Raw genomic sequence first — 25655 nt, 5'->3', positions numbered from 1 at the left:
CCTGCCTTTGCTTGAAAAAATTTTAAACCTTTATGGCACCTTCTCAAGGAACATAGTATTACGTTTAAAGCACTTTTATTTTCATTAAATTATTTACATTAGACACCATCACTTGCTAAAATAGATATTAATGTTTGAATTGTTGAAAACAAACGATGGAACTGACTCGGCACTTATTGTGGTGGCTTGCTTAGCCACAGTAGGGCTGCTGCTGTTGGTTGCTTGTTTTGACACGGTCGGTCCGATACTGGTGCAACTATCTTCATTCAGTTGCAAGATTTCGGACACTTTTCGCTTCTGTGGTTCAGATGGTCGGCTGTATGACCACAAAGCGTTGCTCCGATGACCAGTTTGCTCCCGTATTAGCTGCTCCGGAATGTTCGCGTTAAATAGACGAGTTGCTGTAGTTGCCCTAAGAGAATGGTTGGTGTAAAATCCATCTATGCCTGCCTTTCCCATCACAGTTTTAACAACAACTTCAAGTTTGTTTTTCCCGACTGGTTGCTTCGAAAACCAAACGGGCTTATCTTTATAGCATACAAGGGGCTGAAAATAGAAGGCTTCCTTTGCTCTTTCTGATGGTAATTTCTTGATGTATGTATTGAAAATGTGTACAGGACACCTATCTGGTTGCTGCCTATTTTGAAATGCTCTGGCCGTGTGAGGTTCTATGTTTCTATGGTCCAGTCCTCCCCTGTATGTTTTTGACACTGTTTCCCTATAAACTAAAACTTGTTCCCCGTTATCTGCTGTTTCTAACCTAAAGTTTTCCATGGAGAGGTCGCGATGTTCTTGACCTCCCCGAAGACCAAAATTAATACCTATAGTCCAAAATATTGTATGGAATAGGGTTTCCGGATCCCCGTATCCAAGAAACCCGTTTTCCCACAACATGGTTTCCGTTTCTTTCGGGATAACCTGGGCCTGTCTTTTAAAAAGTCCAATTCCCTTTTGTACTTTTTCTCTCATGGTGTTGCTGACGCAATTCTTAATGCTATTGAATTTTATATCCGAAAGAAGCGAAATGTTTTTTCCATTAATTTCATAATACTTTTGAATTGATGTTATAATCGAAAAAATTGTGTCACTTTTATATTCTCCACAGTCTTTTCTCCTGACAGATATTATAAACTTGGGAAACAGAGATATTATTTCAGCATCAGTAAGACAAAGTAAATCTTTCTGTAGAATGAGTCGTTCTTCTTCTTCTGCGTTCAAGATTGCACCAAGGCGCCATGAATTGTACATGTTTTTTGCCCAATTTGCCTTTTTAATTGTATTGGCTGGTATGTATGGTTTTGATTGCCCATCAACTTCGCCGTTCTCTACGGGTCTGAATCTAGAATCCACATTGTCTTTTTCTGAAAAACAAGGTTACTATTGAAAACTTTTGTATTCAATAAAATGCACTTTATCTTAATATATTCAGTAACGGACCCAGGACAAGTGTTACGAGGCAAACAGTATATTTGTTTTTACATTTTAGGCCACTATATAAAAAAGATCGGATAATGGCAATGACATCCCAGAATCACCAAATGCAACATATAAAAGAAATCGAGAGATCACCACATGAACTATGTTCTCGCGGTTTTTTTTTTGTTTTAAGTTGCACCACACATTTTAATTATTTTTTTTAAATACGTCTTTCAATTGTTATTATTATAGATAAATTCTTTTTAAGCGAGTTGTCAATATTTAAACTCAGTTGGAATCGCTGGCAAAATGTTTTAATACAGACGCGGATTTAGCACTCAGATTCCAATTTCCATTTTTTTTAAAGTCCTGTATCCGCCATTGAATTGTAATAAATCTTTTGTTTAAGAGTGAGTTAACTAGAAATGTCAGTACTGTGCTATGATTGCAAAGGGGCTTTGTCCGAATTTCGAAAACAAACTTTTGATCACAGAGATGGATGAAAATATTTTCTGGACAATACTTGTAATTTACAAAAAGTAGTAATTAAATCCTCTGTGCGCCTATGCCATTTGTTTTTAGATTCAACACCCTATTTATTCATCCTGGCTCGGACATTTTGTAAAGATGTTCGCTTCTCCGTTTCCAAAATACAAGCTTTTTGGAAGACTGTCATAAATTGATAGTATATAAATAAAGGAATATAAAAGTAAAACAAAAAGATAAGGGTCTGTTTGCTTGTTTTATAAGGCAATGAAAATAGAATTTGGCAGGGAATGATTTTCTTAAGATTTTCAACCATTTAACAATTTAACCTTATTCTTTCAAAAACGACTTTTAAATATGTTTTCTTTAAAATATACTTGGCAAATGTCCAAAACCCGATCAATCATCTTCAATTTGGAATAATTCTCTCACTTGACCCCCCAACCTCCTACCTCGGCCCCATCCTCAATTTTACAATGTGACCTATTTGTTTATAAACAGATCAGTATATATTATATACAATGTTTATCGCTATAGCATTTTGAAATCGAATATTATCCTTGTTGTTTACTGTTATTTTTAGTCCTGTGTTCAGTTAATTTCAGGGATACAAGAATTTAAGCAGGTTAAGATCCAGTTGACGTTAAACATAAGAAATGAAACTCTTTATCATAGAATTTCAAATAGGCAAAGTTGTTTAAAATCAATATAAGGAGAAAATGTGCGCACAAATCTCATTGTGTAATTTTCAATTCTCATGCAGTGTGTGTTTTTCAGTTTAATTCATCTCAGCGTGTCTTTTTCAAATCTCAGTGTGTTGTTTTCAAATCCCAATGTGTAGTTTTTCAAATCTCAGTGTGTAGTTTTCAAATCTCAGTGTGTACTTTTCATATCTCAGTGTGTAGTTTTCAAATCGCAGTGTGCATTTTGCAAATCTCAGTGCGTCTTTATGAAATCTCAGTGTTTGTCTTTAAGTTTTTTAATCTCAGTGTGTGTCTTTAAGTTGTTTAATCTCAGTGTGTGTTTTTTTTTTAATTCTCAGTGTGTAAATTTTTGGAAAAATGGTTTAAACATAGTTTTGACGAGAACAGCCTGTCATAGAAATGGTATGATTGCGATTGAGACAACTTTCCACAAAAGTTCAATTGAAGCGGTTGTAAGCAACTTTATTCAACCATACGACCTTCAATAATGGAAAAAAAACCATACTCTATATGTATTGTAAGTCGGTAATGAAAACGCTCCGACTTCTGTGTTAGGGCATCCTGATCCTCGGTCAAGCAACAGCAGCATAAAGAAGTTAAATCACGCTTTCAGTTAGTACATTTGTTGGGTGAAATCAACTGTTTAATGTTTAATGTTTCATTTTACGACATAATTATCGGAAAACAATATGAGCTCCCCCATCAATTGACATATTATAACTATGTTGATTCTAATTCTTTAGGCTGCTGTTACTTGACCGAGTACCAGGATGTCCAACCACATATTAGGCAACCTGTCGAAAAAATGAAACCCGTCTTTTTAGAAAACTAACGGCCTAACTTATAACAAAACAATTTATGAGAAACAAACAGAACAGGCAGGAACCAAAGACAACCAAGGCTACTGACTTGGGACAGAAATATACATCACATTGCGGTTTGAACAAATAATGAGCGCTCTAAGATATATTCCACAAACCTTGAGCAGTGGTGTAACCGAGCACAACACAAGAACAAACTATAATAAACAGCTGCGCAACGAGCGCATGATATGCCCGTCGCTTTTTCAAAGGAAAAAATCCAATAACTTCTCAATGTTATATTAGAAATTCATGACGAACTGTGGGGAGGATATCTTAACAGATATAAAAACAAGTCACCATAGTTTCATAATGGAAAATCCCTTCTTTTTATGAATAAATCCATTACTCGAAGCGTAAAATCTATAAAAATTGAAAGGAGCTTACGTCAATAAATATAAACAATTCACCAAAGTTTCATGAAAATGCTGAAGTATTTTTGAGTTATAACTCGGAAACATAAAATCTAATATTTACAAAAATCAAAAAATCCGAAAGGGACCTCATGTCATTAGATATAAACATTTGTCATAAGTTTCTTGCATGTAAGTTAAAGTGATTTTGAGTTATTGTCCTAAAACTTGAAAATCCCCATTTTGAATGAAAAAAAACCCATCAAAACTCAAAAACTAACAATTATAAAAATTATAAAAAAACGAAAGAGATATAAACATCGATATAAACAATTCACCAAAGTTTCATGCGAATTGGTTCAAGCGTCTTTGAGTTATTGTCCGACATATTAACGACGAACAGACGGACGGCCGGACCGATGGATTGACAGACCGACGGACTGACGGACAGACGGACAACGGTATAATCCGTCCCGTAAACGGGCGTATAAAAATCAGTTGAAAAAGTCTTAAGCAGATTTGGCGTATTTGAATTATTTATGTACATCTGTTTCTATGAGCTTTAAATTATAAACATAGGTGCATGATATAGGATTTAATTTGTCACGAATGTGCATCTCATCAACGTATTTTTTCCAAGAAACCCACGAGACAGTGGTTTAAATTTTACTCATTAAGGTCTCTGAGTATATTTAACTAATCTTAGTAGCTAGTAGATAACTTCTTTTTTTTTTTTAACTACAACTGGCATATGTAAGGATTGAATGATGTTTTGTGGGTAAATTGATCGGTTTACAATAGCTTAATTAATAGAGTGTCATCAAGATTGAAAGAATTTGGTGGCGTAATATGGGGATCTTGACTGAATGCAACTGGGGTACCCCAACATTGCCGATAACATTTTGGCATATACATGTATATGGATATCATAATTATACAGATTTCGACGATAGAAGCACTAAACATTCAATGCAATCTAATTATCCCTGAAATCAAGGATCGGAGTATACCTAAAAATATTTGATATTTATGAATTAAAGCTTTAAACTAAGGAAGTACATAAGTTATGACAGTTACATGTATACGTCTTTGATTATATTAAAGATGCATTATATTAGCCCTTTAGAAACTTTTCTAGTGGCGGATCCAGATCTTTTCATAAAAAAAAGGGGGCACTCCAGTTATACTTCAGTGATTCCCTATAAAATCAACCAAACCCCCTAGATCCGCCCATGATTTCATTGTTGAGTCCGATCTATGAAGCTGCATAACATATTATTTACTGTAAATATACCTTTAGGAACAACCTCTTCTAAGTGTAAATCTTCCCTTTCATCCTCAAGTAAAAGTTGAAATGCACCGATGTCAGAACCTTCCTCAGCTATGTTATCTGTGGGAAAAAAGCCACGATTATAAAGAGTTATAAAATGAACATCATGATTTATAGGTTGATTGTTGGTTGCGTAACGTCCAGTGGTGAACATTATGAGAAGATTGACTTGTAACAATAGCCAAACTGACTTAAAGACATTATTTCATAAACAGCAATTTAATAAATAATGTATGGACAAGTTTTATCTATTTAAAAAAGGGTGTAAATTTTCGACATTTTAGAAATAAAAAACAGATACCAATGGTACCCATTCGTCACAACTCGGCCAATTATGTATCTTGATTTACATTACAAAGCTCTGTTGATTTAGAACCTTTTTTTTAAAACAGGAACGAATATAAATTGTCTATAAAATGTCTGTTATGTTTTGGATTTGAAATGACAGAATGGTATGTAGGAGCATATATAACTGTCATATTTGCAAATTTGAAAGGTTTTGTTCAACGTGAAGGTCATTACCAGAAAGGGTGCGTTTTTCGTAATCCCATAACAAAACAATAACTGCCCATAAAAGTGGATTTTTACATGTGTATAAAAAAAAAGAAGATGTGTTATGATTGCTAATGAGACAACTGTCCACAAGAGACTAAAATGAAACAGACATTAGCAACTATAGGTCACCGTACGGCCTTCAACAATGACCAAAGCCCATACCGCATAGTCAGCTATAAAAGACCCCGATAAGACAATGTAAAACAATTCAAAAGAGAAAACTAACCGCATTATTTATATAAAAAAAAAATGAACGAAAAACAAATATGTAACACATAAACAAACCAATGAATTATAGGCTCCTAACTTGGTACAGGCACATACTTAAATAATGTGGCGGGGTTAAACATGTTAGCGGGATCCCAACCCTCCCCCTAACCTGGGGCAGTGGTATAACAGTACAACATAAGAAAAAACTATAAAAATCAGTTGAAAAAGGCTTAACTCATCAGATGGACAAAAATACAAGTGAACGTGGCCGGGTACTTGTACATCCCGACAAAAAAAGACACTAGGAACAGATCTGAGAGTACTCGCAGTTATCTGACTGCTAGTTCAAAGCCACTAACAACTAATAAAACAAATCATGCATCTATGATTAAATTATCAATCCGTATACATACTCTGGTTTTTTTTATGTAAGGCGTGTCCAGTCGTGGGGTTTTGTAGTCCAGACACACATATTCCCCAGTGTGGAAGTTTTTTTCAAGTTGGGAAAAGGGGGAGGGGATTTTTTTTTTTAATATAAAACATGCAAAATACATTTATGATTACCTTCATTAGACTGATAAGTATTTTGGGTAATAAATATAGCATCATCTTCAATCTCTTCTGCCAAATCTAATGCCTGACTTAAAATATCGTCAGTCTCATAACCGTCCATACTGGCAACTGCATACAAGGAACGTGATGTTGTTGGTTTTTTTTTTTTATAAAAATGCATGATACGGTCAACCTTGAACTATGTAAAAGCTACGGCCAAGGTTAGAACGTGTATTTGATACATAATTTTCAAAACAGACACTTTGACATTTGTAAAATCTACTCAGTAAACTATTGTAAAAGTTTTAATGAAGATGGTCGACAATGGTCAAAGTTAGGACATTTGTAATATCTACTCAGTAAACTATTGTCAAAGTTTGAATGAAGATGGTCAACAATGGTCAAAATTAGAAGGTTACTAGTGGGGTTTTGAATAAACTTTTTTTGTTTGTTTTTTATTAATCATGGTTTGATAAAAAGTATCCGTTCTTTTTCACTTGTTTTGCAATCTTAACAAATATATGGTTTAGCATCGGGTGTAAGTCAGTTATACACCGTATCCCTCGGTGTATAACTCTTACAGATTTTAATATGTTTTCATGTCATGCTCCAATAAGTGTTGTATTATATTTAAATGTTGATAGAAAGATTAATGATCAATGTAATTGTGTAAAATCTGTTTACAATAGAGTGAAATGGAATGAAGGGTTTAAAGACGGTCTTGTAAATGACATGCTGACAAATGTTCAAAAGTTTGATTATTTAATGTTAAATTTAAGGGAGCATGAGAACGATATTGACAAATGTGTTGGCGCTTTGAATAACCTGAACAGAAGTTGAATTTACAGATTATTGTGAACATTGTAATGCTAATAAAAGTCGAAAATCGTTTGTTAAAATAGATAAACCGTGGATTTCAGAAGATTGCAAGAATCTTTATAGACAATACAAATTAGCTTTGCATATTTTTAATGCAAACCATTCTAACGACAACAGAATAAGACTAAACTTAGCTAAACAGAAATACAAATGTACGGAGACTAAACTTAAAAGACATTAGAAAAACCAACAAGGTAATATGTTGAAAAATTTGCGAAGACAAACCCAAAGAAATTCTACCAGAAATTCAAAAGACCAAAGACCGAAAACGGACACAAATAACTTTGGAACAATTTCAGAAACATTTTAAAAACTTAATGTCAAATAACACAGAAACGGACAAGGCAACGAATACAGAAACTTTACCAAACGTACACAAGGAGCTACACATTCCATTTACAGATAGCGAATTAGAAAAATGCTTGAGGAAATTGAAATATGATAAATCTACTGGGTTCCACAACATCATAAACGAATATCTTATTGCTGGTAAAACTGTACTTATTCCAATATTGTGCAAACTTTTTAATAATATTCTTTATTCAGGAAATTTGGGTTAACAGTATTATCGTATCTGTTTTTAAAAAAGGAGACGTGAATGACCCTAACAACTACCGTGGAATATCTTTAGTATCGCATGTTGGGAAATTCTTAACCTCGCTGCTGAATACAAGGTTGCTACAATGGAGTGAAAAGAATAATGTGTTGACAGATGCACAATTTGGTTTCCGTCCTGGATTTGGAACAGTCGATGCCGTCTTTGCCCTTTATTCCCTTATCACTAATTCTTTGAGTAAAGGTAAACGTTTATACTGTTGCTTTGTAGATTACACTAGAGCTTTTGATAGTGTCACACATTACAAATTATGGCAAAGATTAGTCAGATGTGGAGTAACTGGTAGACTTTTAAATGTCATTAAATCTATGTATAGCAAATTAAAAACATGTGTAAAACTTAATGGAAAATTTTCTGAATTTTTTTAATGTACTGTTGGTCTAATGCAAGGGGAATCCTTATCTCCTCTGCTGTACTCATTATATGTATTGTTTATATTTCACAACTTGTTCGCTATGCCCGTGTCTGTAGTGACGTTTTTGATTTTAACGAACGCAACATATGTATTACTGGTAATTATTAAACCAGGGATATCGTTACCATAAATTACTTAAAACCTTTACTAAATTTTTCCATAAAGATTTGGTTTTGAAGTTTGGTTGTACCTTAGAAAAATTATTTCAAACGGGATAGCACATCCTTATTTTTACAGAAATGTTGTTAACCGTGCCCGGATATTTAAAAATGATCCATGTACACTTGTCGCTCCTTTAAATAAACTTATTCCAAAAGGTTACCTATTCAACACTGTAATAAGATCATTGAATATTGTTTTTATTGGGATAAACATTGATTTTGTTATCAGTAAATTAAAAGCCAACTAAATATCACTAATATGTTATAAACATACTGTATACATATTCATGGATCTACTATCTGTCGATACCTGTAACTTGGCATTGCACAAGGTCATATTTTTCTCTGGCTGTTTATGACGTCTTTACACTAAATCCATTGGATGTTAAATGTGTATGGATTGATAGTTTAGTCTTAGATGCATGATTGTTTTATTAGTTGTTAGTGGCTTTGAACTAGCTGTCAGATAACTGCGAGTACTCTCAGATCAGTTCATTGTGTCTTTTTGTGTCGGGATGTAAAAGTACCCGGCCATGTACGTCCACTTGTACTTTTGTCCATCTGATGAGTTAAGCCTTTTTCAACTGATTTTTATAGTTCGTTCTTATGTTGTACGTTTATACCACTGTCCCAGGTTAGGGGAGGGTTGGGATCCCGCTAACATGTTTAACCCCGCCACATTATTTATGTATGTGCCTGTCCCAAGTCAGGAGCCTGTAATTCAGTGGTGTTGTCGTTTGTTTATGTGTTACATATTTGTTTTCGTTCATATTTTTACATAAATAAGGCCGTTAGTTTTCTCGTTTGAATTGTTTTACATTGTCTTATCTGGACCTTTTATAGCTGACTATGCGGTATGGGCTTTGATCATGTTGAAGGCCGTACGGTGACCTATAGTTGTAAATGTCTGTTTCATTTTGGTCTTTTGTGGATAGTTTTCTCATTGGCAATCATATTTTTTTTTATACAAACAATTTTAAAATTTACATAGCCAATGTTAGCATATAGGGTTTAAAAATCAAAAGTATGTAAGAATAAATTTCAAAATAGACCGAGATAGAAAATAGTCCAAAAGTTATATATATAGAATTTATAAGAATCCACAAATAGTAAATTCCACTACGCAATTGAATGATTTTGACGTTTATGGTTCAACGTATTTTGTAATTCATAATAGAAATATATCATAATGACATACTCACGGGTTCTTTTAAAGTACAGAGTCACGTTATAAGAACCAAAGAAATACAGACAGTCGCATATACAAAACACGCCACAAAAAATGAAAGACAATACAAACACATTGACGAGATAGTAACTCGAACTGCTAATGAAATATTTAGTATTTGAAATGTATAAAATTGAAAATTGTTTTGTGAGCTTGCACGATGTTTAGTACTTATTAAAAATCAATTATTTATATTCCATATTATTTCCCTGACAAATCATCGGCTTTCAAACATGTTTTTCTTTATGTCCCCCCAGATACTGTATGAAACATATTAGCCAGGACATAATTTATTATTTAAAAAACCATTTCCTGAAATGTATCTACTTCGATTTTATAACAGATGCAGTAAAATTACACTTTTCGTACAATAGTCCAGATAACGTTTTTTCTTTTACACTAACAAACGCATGGCTTGTTAGGTATTATAAATGTGTTTACGAAAAGAAACAGAATTATTAAAAAAATCAAATGTACGATAATTTTACTATTCACAAGAGTCTAATATAACTCAAATACAAAAAGAGTAGTATGAAGGAATAGATTTAAAACATAAATGCATTCTTAGAATTGTGAATGAAGATAATACTTTGTAAAATTGTAGTGTATTGAGACTCTTCATTGCTGTTCTATTAAATGAATTTTATATCAGCTTTTATACATATCATGTGACACAAAGTTCATAACCATATATACAATCTGTACTACTCTGATACATTGTGACAGTTTTAAATTAAAAGTAAATGACGATACTAAAAGAGTAAAAGTCAGGTTTCTGTTGATGAAATATTAGAAGTGGAAAATGTTTTTTTCCTTCGATTTCAATGTTCTTTAATTATGAAAAGGGACCAAGTTTATTATGAAAGATCTGTTATGACAATACATGGATGAACCAGAGTATTTCTAATATCTGACATAAGGTTAAAAAAATCCAATAAATATTTGTAATTAAATTCTTTATAGATTCTATGATTGAATTATATTTTTAACGTGACTAATATATTTTATTGCACTCTATTGCTGTTAACAATTTACTTAGTGTACAGCATTGCACTAAGTATCCCTGATGTATTAGTTTTTAGGTATCCAGGGAGAATATCTAATAAAAGTAAATTGATGTTACATGTACATTACAATATTTTAAATGATTTCATGTTTACCGGAGAATTTCACTTCCATCCGATAGTGGTTTTTGATATTAGATAAATGTGTTTGCCATCATCATCTTTGTGATTTGAATAAATTTAATTCATAATACTTAGACAATTTGTCTGTTTTTAAAAGGTAAGTTAACCATAATGTTCGTGATGTTTTGAATCATAATCGAAGTTCTAACTTATTTGAAAAATGATGTATTTTAGACTAAGATCATACATGATAATATGTCTAAACTACTCAGGTAAACATGATTATACACAACATCAGAGTGTACAACCAAAGTTGCCAAAAATAAAATAAAATAAAAAGTAAAAGAAGAAGACAAAAAAGTGTGTATTATACAATATTGAATAATATATTATTATTTTTTAACATGTGTTAGATGTTAAAGTACATTATTGTCATCTGACATGCTCAAGTCATGTGACTTAATACTTAATTTTTGGGTCATGTGACCTCAGGGATATTTATTATTATTTATGATCATTTATGTAGTTTAGGGTTTTTATAAACAATTTACTGCTCTTTTAATTACATTATTGACATCAACTATGTTTTTTATTTCTGCCTTGTTGATTGAAATCTTATATTTATACCAGACGCGCGTTTCGTCTACAAAAGACTCACCAGTGACGATTGAATAAATGTTTTTTTAAGAAGGCCAAGTACGAAGTTATATAGCATTTAGGACCATAATTTCCAAAATTTTGGCCAAATACAGCTAAGATAATCTACTCCTGAAGTAGATAAGCTTTAGTATTTCAGAAATTCAAAGTTTGTTGACATTTAATTTATAATTATGAACATATAGATGATAAATTATTTCAATACAGAAGTTCTGATGTCTGGGCTGTTGATACTGTCGGGGAAGTAAAATTCCGCCAGCAGTGGCATCGACCCAGTGGTTGTAAATAAACTCATCATAGATACCAGAATTCAAATTTTATGTTTACGCCAGTTACGTGTTTCGTCTACAAAAGACTCATTAGTGACACTCGAATCAAAAACAGTAGAAATATCACAGTGATGTAGCGGTAATTGCTTTAACGATATGTTTTAATAATGAACTGGTTTAAACGGGACTTCACTGGGTTGATTTTGGTCCTCATTGCTCTTCAACTTCGTACTTTATTTGGCCTTTTTAACTTTTTGGATTCGAGCGTCACTGATGAGTCTTGTTAGACGAAATGCGCGTCTGGCGTATATACAAAATTTAGTCCTGGTATCTATGATGAGTTTAATTGCTAACTGACGTTGGCGTCACTCCCAGTATTTACACCATATATACAATTTACTGCATTAGTATTAATGACAACCATGCAATAAGAGTTCGTGAATAATGTTTAAACTGTAGATGACACATGAACAATAATATGATAGCTAAAATGTGCGCTCATTAAATTATGGTACGATTGAGTATACATTTATCATGTATAAGTTCTACTGTTCATTAAACTATAATTTTTTTTTCAATAAACGGTTAATGCGTATTCACTCAAATAAGAAGTTTTATCTCATCATGATGGCCCAAGTCTGACACTGACTCAGTAGTACAAAGTAACATATCACCGAGTACTTCAAATAGTTTGCCAACTCAACCTCCTATAATGTTCACGACAACTGAAGGTCAGTCAGTCAATTTATCAGAAGTTCTTAAACATACCATTCCTAGTTCAGATTTTGTTGATTGTTTCGGTCCATTAATTGGTAATGTTGTTAAAGCTAGTGTAGACAGTGCTTTGTCAAATTATGTTTCCAATCTCGAAGCCAAAATAGAGAAACAAGAGCAGATAATTTCCGATTTGATGGTTTAAAATTCAGAATTTAAAGAAAGCAATAAACAAATGAATGATAGAGTCGACTTAATTGGAATTGATCTAGAGGAACTACAACAATATGGGAGGCGAAATTCTCTGCGTTTTCATAATGTTCCCTTGAGGAAAACCGGATTAGAAGATAGTTGGTTTATACAAATCTCTTCTTGATGTTAATATAACAGCTGATTATATTGACAGGTCACACATAATAGGATCTATAAATAAATATGGCAATGCCCAGTTAATCTGTCGATTTAGGAATTGGAAAATTAAGAACTCTACATTTCAACAGAAGAGAAAGCTTAAGAATAATCCGGATAAAACAGTTATGACTGAAGATCTCACACAATATCGACAGTACTTGATGAAAAAGTTAAATGATGTCAGGAAAAGACACGAAATCGACTCGTTCTGGACGATGGATGGACATATATTTGCTAAAAAGACACCCGAAGCTACCAAAAAGTTGGAGTATTGGAGGAATGAAGGACTTAAATGAACTATTTTTTCTAACTAATAAATGTATTATCAAAAACTCATATTTTTACTGACTATGTTATAAAATGAATCCAGAATATTAATTATATGCATATGTTAAAATATTTCAGATTATAACATTATAAAACACTTGTAACGAACATATTAGAATATCATCAAATAAAAAATCTAGACTTACCTTAAATGAGATATTGATATAATTCTTAATCTAGTTTAAATAGTATATAATTCACAGTTTGTTTGTTTACCTATAACTAGGTCATTTGGTTTTTGTGCTAGGGTCTACTCGATTGTTGTGATAATTTAATTGTTTTGGTTTCTTAAGTACCACCAATATTTTCGATCTTTTTTATGGTTTTTTTAACGACACTACTGTTATGTGATAAGATCAATTTTTTATTATTCTTTAATTTTTTTTTCTCGAAAAAGTTACGCCTAATACCAATTTACTCATACGTTGTCACAATGTCTTTATGTAAATACATTTTTTGCTTATGTTTGTTTGTTTTGTTCATTTGTCTTTCATTGTCGAGTACAAATTTTATTAGTTAATAGAATCGTGTATTTATGGTGTATTATAACATATACTTGTTCATATACATGTTATCATATGTGGCTATTACCTATTAGAGATCCTACATATAAATCAATAGAAGATGTGTGTATCATAGACAATTGGTAATGATTTAATTCAATACAGGATCTCAATAGGCACATTTAATTATAAGTGTTATTCAGTTATGAAAAAGAAAATGTCGTATCATGTGAAAACATTTTCGCTGTTTTCACAGTTTGTTCAATTTGTTTTATATAGTGTTAAAATAAGCTTAGATTGTATCTACAAGTTTACTTTTTGTAACTTTTGCGTAGATATTAGTTTTACCTTTATCATGTTACTTTTGATATTGCTTTGCAATGATGTAGCTGAAAAACCCGACCCTTTTGAAAACGAAATTTCGATATTACATTTGAATGTCAGAGGTGTCCGAACAAAACTTGAATACATTGAAACTATAGCCATAGGCTCTTCCATAGTTTGTATCACAAAAAGTCATCTTGATGAAAGTTATTCTAGTGAAGATATACAAATGGATGGGTACCATCAGGAATTATATCGAAATGATCGAAACTGTTTTGGAGGGTTGTTTTGGCTTATGTATCGGAAATACTAAAAACTAAGAGACGATACGATTTAGAATTTGAAATCGATGAACCTATATAGCTAGAAATTTTTCTTTTTGCTGTTTATCGATCACCAGGTTCAAGCCATCCCCTCTGGCAAAATTTTAAACATTCAATAGAACAAGCATATAATTATACAACTAAAATCATAATTACAGGTGATTTAAATGTTGACTTATTTACTGAACACAGTCATGTTTTAAATGATCTAACGAATACTTTTGTTTAGGCCCGCTTCACACTGTCCCGATTTTTATATACGATGGACACCCGAGTGCTAAAATTGTAAGTTCGTACGAAGTTGGTCCCGATTTCGTTAAAATACCAAAAAGTGACCGAAGCAAGTACGATGAATAACGAAGTCTATACGATGGTGCCGAAATTGTATACGATAGCAAAAGATTGACATACGAAGGTTAACCGAAGACGGGTATGTAAGCTTCATATCTCAGCCGTAGCCTACACGATGGATCACGAAGGCTACAGGATGGATTACGAAGGCTACACGATGGATTACGATGATGGCACGATGGCCATACGATGTCTAAAAAATACGAACAGAATTTCGACAACATATCGTTTCTGTACAAGTCTGCCATGCATGGCGGGTAATCGATCTTTTGTCTAATTCTTATAAAACTTAGTTTATTATCCCCTAGCCTACTACATGTAAGTTGCGTGTAGATAAAATTGTTATGGACACTCTAGAACCAAAATGCTCAAAACTTGGTATGGTGTTACTCGTTAAGAATATCTTAAGCGCTATTGACTTTAAAGTTCAAAGGTCAAGGTCACAGTGGCAGTTGTAATACAAGGCAATATCACCCTTGTTGACACTCTAAAACCAATATGCTTCAAAAGATTTTAACCACATTTGGTATATTGTTCCTCCTTGTAATGATCTGACATTTTTTACGTTCAAGGCCAAAGGTCAAGGTCATGCAGATGGACTTGTTTTTTTCCCCTTGAAATAGCATAATACACAGGAAATTGGTTGCTCATTTTTTTACCTGCTGGTTCTAAAGACAATATTAAAGGTATTTCCAGTTACTAAATGTTTTGGTTGATTTCTAAAAAAATAGTTTATGTATCAAATATGCATATTCAATTTACCATTTTCAGCATGTGTCATATACAAATATAGTGTCCATATTTATCCCCAATATGTTACATACGAGGGGATGCCACGCTCGGCATTGCCTTGTTTGAACTGTAAAATGTGTGCACTAGTCTGAATAATCACCCATAATTATGCCCATGTTTACTGATCTATCTTAAAGGTAAGGTAATGGGTTCGTTGATCCCTTTTATTCAAAAAGAGCTCTTTCCAGGAGAATATCACAATAATATAGACAAAAGGAAGGATGTGGGGAAAGCAACAAAGGCGGCAAAATATGACATATAGAAAACAAAATGGTTATGGAGTAAACATTCGTGTGACAACAACTCAGACGATACATAAAAAATCAGAATAATGAATAAAAAGTTGGTTTCCCTATATACGTGTACCTGCAGTGTTGGTGTACGAGGCGCGTTTATTTAAAGGAACCCCAGCATGTAATGATATGAAACAATCCAGATGGAAAAGGCCTGAACATATTGCTCTTATCATAACTAACGTTTTTGTCTTTTCGTGTTGTTGTTGTGAATAGAAGAAATTGAATATATTCCGACATTGTCTTATATAAATTAAAAACTCTAAATTCTTTGTCACCTTTAATTATGTTACTTGATATAAAAAATTGACAAAAAATAATATTTTACTTGTAAAAGTAAATCCTGAGCCTGTAATAGCTGCTCTTCTTGTTCCATTTGAATTAATAGAATCAACGCTGTTGCCTTTCTTGTTCTCATAGAATCACATGATATGTGCTCCATGTTTTGTGAACGTCTTTCTTAACTGTCGTATTGGACTGACCAGTGCATATTGCGCATGGCACTTTAAATGTATTTTAGCGCGAAAATTAACTTACATTTAGCTGGATTTATTGCCGTCGTAGTTCCATCTTGTCGCCTTCGTACTTTTATTCGATGGCAACACGACGGGATTACGAGGTCTTCACGAAGTCATGTTGCCATCGTAAGACCTTCGGGTACCTTCGTGATTCATTCGTGTAGACATCGTAATGTCAAAACTGCCCGATGGAAACGATTGAAACACGAATGCAATACGATGGGCAAAGATGCATTCCCGGTGACATTACGATATTGAGGATGGTGATACGAACTCAATACGAACCCTCAACATCGGGCGCACCTTCGGGGATTTTTTAACATGTTAAAAAATTTAGAACCCTTCCCGAAGTTGTCCCCGAAGGCTAGAAAAAGTGGCCGATGGTTAAAGATGGCACTACGAATAGCCCGATCTGCATACGATCAGCCCCGATTTTGAAAATTTCCATTATCGTGTTGCCATCGGCGTAAAAATCGGGACAGTGTGACGCGGGCATTACAAAATGTTGTAAAAGAAGCGACCATATTTGATAACAGGTCTGGGAGAGCTACTTTATTAGATCCAGTTTTAATTTCTGAAGATTGTTGCGCTACCTTTACTGAAGTTATTGATATAAATAGACAAATGTGTCACCATAATGCTACAAAAGTATATTTAAGAATTCCGAATTTTAGCGAAAAAAAATTACACGAACTATTTGGTTATATAAACATGCAGATTTTATTACATTTAATAATAATATTCAGAATTTTGATTGGCAAACTATTTTGACTGCTTTTGGGACGACGTAGACGGAATGGCAGTTTTTTTTTTCAAAGAGAAATACATAGAAACTGCTAGTAATTATATACCTACTAAAACTGTCACTATTCGATCATCAGATAAACCGTGGTTTAACTCGGAAATTCGAAAAGAGATTAGAGTACGTGATAGACTTTTACGAAAATTGAGAATTTTAAAAAGTACTAAAAAAAATAAAATTCAACTGTTCTGTTTAAACGCTAATGGTCTTTCAGATGAATAGTCAAACAAAAACCAGAAAGCATTCTGGTCTTGCGTTAAAAAAAGTTATGGATTATTGTTGTTCCACGTCGATTCCTCCGTTAATAAATCCAAATACTAATGAAATGTCTGTTGGTGAAAAAGAAAAAGCAGATTTGCTTAACTTATATTTTTGTACTATTTGTACATCTTTGAATGATGGAGTTACACCTCCAGATTTACCACTTCGTACCCAACATAGCTTAGATATTGGTGAAATAACGAAGGATGAGATTAAAGACATACTCAAATCTTTGGAAATTGGTAAAGCATACGGTGAAGATAGTATTAGTCATCAAATGCTGAAATACACTGCTAATGATGTGTGTGTACCTTTATCATTTATATTTAATTGTTCAATAAGAACTTTCAAATTTCCAAGTTGCTTAAAAGATGCTAATGTTTTAGCTTTCTTCATAAAAGGGGATAAATCGATGGTTTCAAACTATCGTCCTATTGCATTGTTAAGTTGTGTGGGTAAACTTTATAAACATATTTTTAATTTCATTTTTGAACAGAACCTATTGTATAAATTCCAGTCAGCTTTCGTTCCTAGTCATTCAACATTTCATCAAATGATTGAAATTTATCACAGAATTTGTTTAGCTATGAAAGATAAAGAAATTATGTGTATGATTTTTTGTGATATATCGAAGGCTTTTGACTGACTTTGGCATAAAGGTCTATTAGAAAAAATCAAAACTTCTGGCATAAAAGGCAACTTATTGGGTTGGATTAATAATTATTTCAGTAATAGGAGACAGTAAGTACTTCTAAAAAGTTCAGAATCTGCATTCGGAACATTAGAAGCAGGTGTGGCCCAAGGCTCAGTACTTGGGCCTTTATTATTTCTGATGTTTATAAATGAAATAGCAGATGAAATTCAATGTTTAGTTAGACTTTTTGCCGATGATAGTTCACTCGTGTATTCCTCGACGAATAATGCTTTAGATATAGAAAGGAGATTAAATAAGGATCTAGAAACACTAAATGATTGGTCAAAACAATGACTTGTAGATTTTAATCCACAGAAAACAGAATTTATGGTTTTTAATGTCCGTAATGATTCACAGCCTATTAATTTGAAATTTAATGGACAATTTATTAAAAAGGTTGATTACCACAAACATTTGGGTGTTGATTTTTCTAATAATTGCAAGTGGTCAGTACATATAGATAACTTTGCTGTAGTGCCACTAAACAAATTTTTGTTCTGAGAAAATTGAAATATATTCTTGACAGAAACAATCCTAATAAGATTTATCTTGCATACATACTTCCACTTTTAGAATATGCATGCGAGCTATGGATTGGATGTTGTGTTAGAGATTTTGAAAAAAAATAAGCGCTTGCAATTTGAGGCAGCCAGAATTATTACTGGGCTTCCGCAATTTGCAAGTATAGAATCCCTAGTTTTTGAAACTGGATGGGAAACTTTGAGTTCTAAAAGAATAAACATAAATTATGATTATTTCATTAAATACACAGCAATAATGTTCAAAATATCTTATTGATTATATCTCAAACTAGACAGATGATAATTATTATAATACTAGAAACCGTTCTCACTATAGAGTACCGATATGTAGATTGGACATATTTTCAAAATTCATTTTTTCCTTCTTCAATTCGTGCATGGAATGTATTAGATATTAGATCCATTCAATAATCTCCAAATTTTAAAAACACCATCCGGAGATATGATATTTCATTTTTGGTACTTAAATATTATTTCAATGGAAATAGGATGGAAAATATACTACATACAAAATTATGACACAGATGTAGTCCTTTAAAAGCTGATTTATACAGATTTAATTTAGTAAATGACCCAAGTTGGGAATGTGGGTGTCCATTAGAAGTCTCGATTCATTTTTCCTTAGAATGTCCACTCTATTTTAACTTTAGAAATCAGCTTTTTAAAAACATTCAACACTTAGCTGATATCTCCATAGAACATATTTTATTTGGAACAAACGAAATTACTGTTGAACAAATCACAATCCTTTCCAGAAATGTACTAAATTATACACGCCATCCAAAAAGATTCTCTGATTAATATTGCTGTATCTTAAAGTGTACTCGTATCCAACTATTATACTGTTTAAACATAATATATCTATTGTATATATTTTTCATATTGTACTGAAATATATAATTACTGTCATCTTGAAATGGTGTATATTGTACTTATATTGAGAGGATTATCTTAAGTTGTGATAATTTGTATCCAATCCTATTGTATATCTAGACAATGATATATGTTTAAACTAAACTCAAGTACGATTTCAGATTTTGTTATTTTGCCTAACGACTTCTTACTTTTTTAAATGTATTTAAAATCGTTCAAAACAGTTCATCCTTAATCTATACAGTTGGAATATGTAGATACAGACTGTTACCCAAAAAAATAAGATCAGAGATTAAGTCCTTTGTAAAGTGGAAACAAACAACAACACCTGAATTTAATCATCGGTCATTAAATGTGCTTGCATAAGAGTCTTGAAGTTGAAACTATGAACAAGTGTGTGTATCCTCTCAATAACTACTAAAATAATAATTTCATCTTCCAGGCGTCATCAACTGATTTTTATCATTATATTGCTACAGAGTATGGTAACAATTTTCTCAACATTGCCAACAAATTTTAAGTAAAACAAAATAAACATGAAAAGATGGAAAAGGACAATATTTAAAGACATTTTATAATTTTGATAATATTATTATTATAATCAATGTGGTTTATTAGATGGTCGGTGATTTATCTTAATTTATTTCACCGATTTAATGATTTTAATAATTGCCCATTTCTATCGTTAAACACACAATGTTTCCGGAAGATTTTCACAGCAATTCACGAGAGAATTAAAAAACTTTCTCAATTGCTTCATTTAATATTTGACATTTCTCGTCAATTGTCTATTTATTGGCTAGAATTACAAAAGCACTCAAAGACACAAAATGTGAGATAAAATATACACAACAATATGATATACTATAATACAGTTACCATTTATATTACGATTCTTACAGACGAAAACAAACACAATACTTTAAATCATTGCCAATTTGCGCATTCGTGAATAACATTTGCAATGTGTTTTTCGGTCACTCTTTGAATACGTTTCGCTATTTGAATTCTACGATTATATTCTATAACTATCTTTTGTATTGTAAATGTTCATTTTTCAGTGTCAGTTACCGGTCATTGGTGAGTTTCTTATATTGGAAATTATACTATTACTCTTTTTATTCATGAAATCATGAAAATGATTTTCCCGACAGCACAGGAACTCGGAGAGGGAAATTAACTGTATTGCTAACCTTTTTCTTTTTTTCTTTTGCCAATTTAAAATATATATAACTCAAAATTCAATTTGTTCTTTCTTTCCATTACCCGGAAAAAGTCAATTAAATGTTCGATGTGCATTTAACACACATGTAACGATTGCACAGTTATTTAACTTGTAATACATGGTTTACCAATGGTCCGTGGTCTCGTAAACTGTGTTCAAGTATTGTTTTATACAGGTAGCGATGAGTACGTTGGATGTTTCATTGATACACATACAAGATTGTTGCCACACGAATATGTGTTGGATGACGAATCTTTCCACTCAGATATGGAAAACAACATGTGTTTGCTTCACTGTAAAGAACTAGGTTACATATACTTTGGAACAGAGGTATTGTTGTTGTAATATGAAAACCCAACACTTTCAATACATTACAAGCGGTACTTTCCAAAGATAACTGATTCCTAAAATGATGACAGACAGTGAGGAAAAAAAGAAAAATAACGTTTAAGAAAAGTACACCAATTCCGGAGAAAACTATCTAGGATTTCGCTTAGTTATAATATATTTCTTGTTTTGTCCTTCCTTCATCGGTTACGACATCTAACTTGTACTTTTCGAAAAGAAAAAAAAAGAAATAGCAAAAAAATATCACAATGTATTCAAAACTTGATTAGACATGTTGATGCCCAAACTATAGGTAGTACGTTCATTGATTAAAGCTCCCCTTGAAAGTATTTCTACACAGTTGCATCTGAAAGTACGTGTTAATAAAACAGCTCATATTAGTTTATAAGAACATCTTTAACAATTTTATGAATTCAAACACAAACATGTAAAAACTGGTCGGTTCATTTATCCACAGATACAACATTTTTAAATCATTAAATACTAGTAGTGTGCTAATTTTAACATAATAGCGAAGCTATATAAAGCGATATATTATTTTAAATTAATGGTGCCCTTACTATGATATAATTAATTTGATAAAAATCCGTTTACGTCATCAGATAGTAAATAATGATGCATCATTGCAGGTTATTATTCGTCTAATAATATTTGATTCAATTAGAACATAGATACATACGACACAAGTTACATGTTTATGAAATTATAAGAAAACTATCATTCACTAACACAAGATTTTTTAAAGAAGTTATGCTGTTAATAAAACAAAAAAAATATTCCATTATACATTTGACCTCTCTTAAATTGGAAACACTCAGCAAAGACTGCGATAGACAAAGGAGAACTGAGATATATCGGTATGTAATGCAAACCTTTACCTTGGATATTTCAAATTAACAACTCCTTTACAAATAAACATGGTAAAAGTATTTGTCAATACTGAGATTTCTAACTTTGTCTGCCAAAAAAAACCCGATAACGAAATAATAATGCAACAAATAATGCGAAACAACCCCCAAAAAACACCAAGATAGTTATTATAAGTACTTTTTTTATTTGTAATCTATATAAAATACGACAATATAATAGCTATTTAATTTAAATCTTGAAACTGATAACCAAACACACAGTAATGTAAGTGAAACAAAAGCTGTATATTTTGTGAATATCAATGCAGTAAATGTGTTGTTTGACTAATACTTTACCTATAACATATTTCATTTTTTCATTTTACAAATGGCAATCAGCATGGTCAGGGGTAACCAGTCAATAAAATTCTTGAACTTTATTTGGGCAGTAGTACTTTTAAAAATCAACATTTTAATAACCTGCAAATCGTAGCAATCATCAACTCTCTTATGCGATTTAAGCTTACTTATTTTTTACCTGAACTTAAATAGAGATTCAATTATTTATAGGCGGCTGTGCATTGTTTTTGTGGTGATGACCCTTATTGGTACGGCCCTGAAAATGTAACCGATAATTACATCAAGGATTATGATTGTAATCTAAAGTGCATCGGCGATCCTGAACAGATTTGCGGAGGAGATTGGAGGTTATCAGTATACAAAGCAGGTATGTTAACTGATATAAGAATTTACATGAACATGTTTAGAACAGTGGTTGTAAGCTCAATACCGAAACTAATGGCGTAAAGCTTGCTGGAAATCATTGTTTAATATTCTTCACTTCTAATATCAAGGTCAGACTGACAATGATACTACTATTTTCTTTATCGGCAAATATTCACCTGAATGATTAAATTAAATCTCTATTTGCATTATTTTGTATTGATTTAAGGTTGGAAAAGATTAACATTTGCTTTTTTTCTATTCACACAACAAAACTCAGTGAAATGTTCCAAGAAAAATAGTTACAATTAAAATTTGAATAAAATGAAGTTTTCGAATTATATCAATTGAAATATGATTGATGTTTCATCCACCAAACAGGTTGAATTGCAATTTATAAAACAAATATCTTATATTCAAGAAACTAGTTTTTATAAATGTGTTTTTACAGGGTATATACATTTTAAAAAGGGACAAGCTCAGTATCAGTTAGTCTCAAATAACACGATGCTCACGGCACCGCCCAACCAAGTCATGACTGCAAGAAGTAAAATTAGATGTGCACAGTATTGCAAAATATCTGACGACTGTAAAGTGTTCGTGATGTCCACAAAAATAGGACAGTGCAGTTTGTATTACAGCTACACCGTTATGTGTGAAGAAGTTCAGCACGCACAAGGATTCCAAGTTTATATGATGAAATAAGTTAAGAGTGATGAACAACTGCATATATATATTGGCTTAATTATTGTCAGATAATCCCACAGAATATTTTTTTTTGTGACAGTTTGCACATGTTCATTATCGATATAATTTTTCGAACGATATCAATGTGGGGATGTTTTTTTCAATAAGGCATATTTTTGATATGTTATTATAACTGTAGATAACAATTCTTCGTTAAGCCTGACGCAAAATGAAATTACCATCTATACGCCCTACGAATATGCAGCAAAGTTTTTATCAGATTTTAGCTTAATAAAACAATATGCTTTAAGATGACATTTTCTTAAATTTTGTTTGTGTCAAATGTCGATCCCTTTACTTATTGTAAACAACAAAATATCATTTATTTATCATGATTGTTATTTACAAAAATATAAAAAAATATTATGCAGCCATGTTTTACAATTCAATTATATATTCAATTCCACAAATGAAATTTACAGTTATTTTAAACCGTTTTCCAGCGGTTATAATGCTCTACGTACCAACTTAGTTAGCTCTGGCAAGTGTTTTTAATATTATAAGGCTCTAAAAGAGATTCTAAAAAAAGAGCAGTATATATTGCAATTAGGTAAATCACACGTTGAGAACGCATTATTATTTCTGCATGCATACATCTAATCAGATCTAATTCTGTTGTAGTTTTTTTTTTAATTGAATAATAATCGATATCATTCGTTTCGAGTTATACAATTACAAGGTTATAAGAGAGAAGACGTTATTAAAATCAAAATATATTTTATTGGCGAAGTAAGATCATGGCTTCTGTCGGTTACCAACCCACAAACAAAGGGTCTTTGGGCAACCGTAAATTAGATGCAAATAAAATAGATAAATAAAATTCAAAATTCAAATAAAAACTAAAATGAAATAAAATTTTGAAATAATGGGGTGCTGACTTGAACCCTGGCAACAGATGTCAAAATCAACATGAGAAACTACGTTTGAGGTGGAAATGAAGATTACATGGATTAATGTTCTAAATTAAATAATAATACAGTGATAAATCAAGTTCATCGGTACTGGTGCAGCCTATAAAGTCCGACCTAGTGATGAACTCTGCTAAAAGACTGTCATAACATTATTTATCGGTACACTATGACTGTTAATCCGTTATCACTCATCAGATGGACTTCATGCTGTGGTTAATTGTGTTTATAAACTGGTGAAGAGTTGTAAATCCAGAAGCCGTGACAGGAGTTCTATGTTGAGGTTAAAAACAAGCAGAAATCTGTAAAATAAGACATAAAACAGCAGTATCGAAAAAATAAAAGAGGAGGGATGGGTGGGTTTACATTAATTATGCGTACAATAAACTCAACAATCTGACCTTAGATAAATTCAGTTACTTCCTAGCAGACCGTGCATTCAAAATATTGTTAGGAGTGCTTTAGCTGTTAAAATTGATATGCCGTGTAATCGAATTAAGACATGCGCGTTACATTGACCTGTGCATGAACTGTCGCAAGTCTTGCCTTCCACTGATAACGCGATTTAATGGTCAAGCCCTTTAAATCGAATTATAAATCTAAGGAATATAGACTATACGTAGTATTGATTTGTGACTCTAAGGCACGCTTATATAACCTATGTATACTATTCTACAGTAACTCTTTTTCGTGTTCACATATTGCAGTTAATTGGTTTTTTTTTTTTTTGGTTCGTGTTGCTAATTATTAAAATTTCTTGTGTGTACTGTTATTTGCATTTTGTCTAATGATTTTTTTTCTAGTTGTGTCAATGTGTTGTCAGCTTATTTTTTACCAATAATTTTAGATGTCCATTACGAATCTTCCGGCTCTTTTTCAATTATTTTTTTTTCTGCAAAGAAAAGACAAGGACGGTTATCTATTTGGATTAAACCTACATGTATCTTTTTTTTATTAAGTAAACAAGCATTTTAACCAACCTAGTCACGAGAACGAATATAATATCCTTTTTATCTCTTGATGTGAATTGTTTTTCAATGCAACATTTTTCCAACATTATTTTAATTTTGTTAATCATTGTCATAACTTATTGCTGGTGAAAGAAACTGGTGTGCATGGAGTGAGCAACCCACCTTCTGAAGACAAACTGATAAAACTAGACAATTCAAATTTGAGTCAAAATCATCTACAACATATAGATTTTTCAAATCACTAATTCAGACTGTAGTCCGACTATTTAAACAGTTCATAAATTTGATACATGAAATCCAATATTTATTTGACCAAATTAAATATAAATGAAAATTGAC

General features: G+C 32.1%; 1 long non-coding RNA gene across 1 annotated transcript; it reads right to left on the bottom strand.

Annotated features, from left to right (window-relative positions):
* Nucleotides 1–58: 58 nt before the first annotated feature.
* On the bottom strand, nucleotides 59–5211 carry LOC143078028 (uncharacterized). Its single transcript, XR_012979005.1, has 2 exons — nucleotides 5114–5211; nucleotides 59–1361 (listed from the first exon to the last, which is right to left on the bottom strand). It is a non-coding gene; the product is annotated as an uncharacterized LOC143078028 (long non-coding RNA).
* Nucleotides 5212–25655: the final 20444 nt, after the last annotated feature.

Source organism: Mytilus galloprovincialis, chromosome 6, assembly GCF_965363235.1.
Source record: "Mytilus galloprovincialis chromosome 6, xbMytGall1.hap1.1, whole genome shotgun sequence".
NCBI classification, from domain to species: Eukaryota; Metazoa; Mollusca; class Bivalvia; order Mytilida; family Mytilidae; genus Mytilus; species Mytilus galloprovincialis.
This window is presented reverse-complemented; position numbering and strand designations above follow the sequence as displayed.